The sequence below is a fragment of the Mus pahari genome, chromosome 5 (genome assembly GCF_900095145.1).
Source record: "Mus pahari chromosome 5, PAHARI_EIJ_v1.1, whole genome shotgun sequence".
In the NCBI taxonomy this organism is placed as follows: Eukaryota; Metazoa; Chordata; class Mammalia; order Rodentia; family Muridae; genus Mus; species Mus pahari.
Window position 1 is genome coordinate 25171945 of NC_034594.1, and position 3742 is coordinate 25175686.

Sequence of the window (3742 nt, forward strand, 5' to 3'; positions counted from 1 at the left end):
GTCTGTTGTTATGTCTCCCTTTTCTTTTCTGATTTTGGTAATTAGGATGCTGTCTCTGTGCCCTCTAGTGATTCTGGCTAAGGGTTTATCTATCTTGTTGATTTTCTCNAAGAACCAGCTCCTGGTTTGGTTGATTCTTTGAATAGTTCTTTCTTTTCCACTTGGTTCATTTCAGCCCAAGTTTGATTATTTCCTGTCTTCTACTCCTCTTAGGTGAATTTGCTTNCTTTAGTTCTAAGGTTTCTAGTTGTTCTGTATATATAAATAAAGTTTATTGCTTGTTTCTCATGTTCTTTTCAAATGTAAGTTTTTTAAAAAATAAATCAAAACTACAAGTTCATGTTTCCAATAAGGAAGTGTCCAGAAGAAAACTAAAATAGGAAATTATACTGCAAAAGAGCATCTTTTTAGAGGACATAAGTTGGAGAAACAACTATGGCAAAAAGTTTGATATCCCATAAATATTTTCAAATTGGAATTTCACTAATTTCTGAAATGATTAGTTCATAAAGGCTGTGATTTCATAAAGGCTTGCTTTCTTTCTTTCTTTCTTTCTTTCTTTCTTTCTTTCTTTCTTTCTTTCTTTCTTCCTTCCTTTCTTTCTTCCTTTCTTTCTTCCTTTCTTTCTTTCTTTCTTTCTTTCTTTCTTTCTTTCTTTCTTTCTTTCTTTCTTTCTTTTCTTTTCTTTTTTCTTTTTGAGACAGGGTTTCTCTGTGTAGCTTTGGCTGTCCTGGAACTCACTCTGTAGACCAGGCTGGCCTCGAACTCAGAAATCCACCTGCCTCTGCCTCTCGAGTTCTGGGATTAAAGGTGTGCGCCACCACACCTGGCTATGAATTTATTTCTTAATGGAGTCATAATACAATAGCATTATTGAAAGGTGGAACATAGCTGAAGGTGGTGGGTCACTGAACCATGTTGTTGTCTTACTATAAATTTCCTTTGGATTTTTCTGTATCCCTTTCTTTCTACTTCCTGTCTGACATTCTTTTGTCATGCATAGCTGTCACTATGATGGCTGCCCTAAACTCATACAGCCAATAATTATTAACTTTAAATCAGTATGCCAAAATAATGTTTTCCTCTCCAAAATGTAAGGCCATTTAATAAGCCATAGGATCCAGCAATTCTATCTGTAGTTTGCTGTGTGGATTTTCTTTGTGAAGACATAGACAAATGATGACTTATTGCAGAAAGAGCATTGAATACAAACAAAAGAATGGCTATCCACAGATATACCTTATTGAACAAATTATTTTAATGATATTTTATGTGGGTGTGGTTGACAAGTTCCTCAGAGAAATATGAATAACTCAAAGCCAGTTGCATCACAGAAAAATCGTATTCCAGTATTGGCGATAACTTGTGAAGGCAATCTTGAGGCTTCCTGCAAACTTTTGGTAGCTTAGCCAATGTTTTACCTGCTCATGGTACCCTTTTTGTCCTACAAAGTTGCCTTACCCACATTGATATGAGAGTTTGTGCATCATTTTGTCATATGATGTTTGATATCTCTGAGAGGCTTGCTCTTCTCTAAAGGAAAACAGAGGAGCAGTGGATTGGGGTAGTGGGCAGTGAGGGAGTGGAAGTAATAGAGTGAGGGGAGGCTGCAGTCATGATGTACTGTATAGGAAAAATTTTTAAAAATTTGTCTTCTGACCAGAAACTACTGTTGTGAAGTGGAAATCTTACGAATCTGGTAGACTTTGGGAACTTTAGAGTTCTTTAAGTTTTACTTAGCATATGAGACTTAAGAAGACTTTTTTCTGAGAGGGAATATTTCTGCTCTTATGTAAGAGTTTAGAATTGGGAGAAATGAAGTGTATAAATGATTAGAGCACAACTATGCACAGCACCAGTAAACAGAAACAACCCAAACACTCCTTAAGTAATAAAATCCAAAATCAATGTAGTTCCTTATTCATAAAATGAAATTTCAACCAGATTTAAAAGGAATGAACAATATCAATGGACTTTGAAAACATTTTAAACAAAGTCATCAAATGCCAAAAAATATATGATATACAACTTATTTATAAAAATACTAATAGGTAAAATAATCAAAATAAAAATCAGAATAAAACTTGTCATAGGCTATAGGCAAAGAAGGAATAAGAAATGATCACTACATAATTACTGTGTTGTGCTTATAATGTGACAAATATTTGTCACAGATAACAACATAAAATAGTGTCATTGTATAATATTTTAAAAGTATTAACACTACTAAATTTTATACTTTAAAATAGAAAATTAGAGAACATTTCCTAATTGTTTTTACAAAGTTATATTGCCCTAATTTTAAAGCCAAATAAAGACCCAACAAAGGAAGAAAATTAGACTAATTTTCCTTATGAACATAGCTGCAAAAATTATTAATAAAATTCTTGCAAACTGAACACAAGAATAAATCACATGGACCATTTACTATAATCAAGCAGGCCTTTTGCAAAGTTGGTTTAACATACATAAATATATAAATGTAACCTACTGCATAAAAATACTGAAATACAAAAGCCACATGACATCTCATTAAACGCAGAAGAAGTCTTTGACAAAATCCAGCATCCTTTCATGGTAAAAGGACCGGAAAGACTAGGGATGCAGAGGGCACTCTTCAATGTAATGAAGTCTTCATTACAGTCTTCAGTATAGTAAAGGATATTTATAACAAGCCTACAGACATCAATCTAAACTGAAAGAAACCCAAAGCATTTCAACAACAACAACAACAACAACAACAACAACAACAAAAAGACAATGGTGTCCACTACACTACAATCTCTCCATTCTACCTCTCAGCTTAGAAGCAATTTCCTTGAAGGTACTCCCTCTTCTACTTCAGCTTCACTCACTGGAGCCTACAATCCTTGCTTCAGACACAGGCTATCGCTAGCATGTTCATTATTGTCAATCCAGACAATCTGTTGCCTTACTGCAACCTATTCATAGAATTCTCCTCTTCCTATCACAAATCCAATGTTCTGTAACCACAACTCTGTTATGAGTAGGATCAATTAGCTCTTTTCTTCTGTGTCCACCAACTTGCCAAAGTACTATTTACAAGCCACAAACAGCCAATACATTTTTTTCTAAGATGCAAAGAGATCTTGGCAACAGAAATGAAGAAATGGAGCACCCACCTAATACAGACACGATTAGATAACATTATCTGAAGTCATAATCATCTCAAACTCAGATACTAATATAATCAGTATAAAAACACAATTATTAACAAACAAGGAAATATGTTTCCAACAGAATCCAGAAACTCTACTAAAATAGGTTCCAAGAAACAGAAACTCATTCAATGAAATTCTCATCAAAATTCCAACAAATTTTCACATAAATGGAAAGGACAATTTTAACAATCATAAGGACATACACACACATACACACACACATTATCTAAAAGAATCCGAATGATATAAGAACTGCTAGAAAATTATCATCCCCAACTTCATATAGCATTATGGAAGTATAGTTTTAAAAAACAGCGGGTAGTGAAAAACAAACAAACAAACAAAAAAACCAAACTAGCAAATAAAAAATAAAGCTTTAGACCAATTTCCCTTATGAATATCAATGCAAAAACACTCAATAAAATCCTCACAAACCGAATCCAAGACCACATCAAAATGATCATCCATCATGACCAAGTAGGCTTCATCCCAGGGATGCAGGGATGGTTTAATATATGGAAATCCATCAACATAATCCACTATATAAACAAACTCAAGGA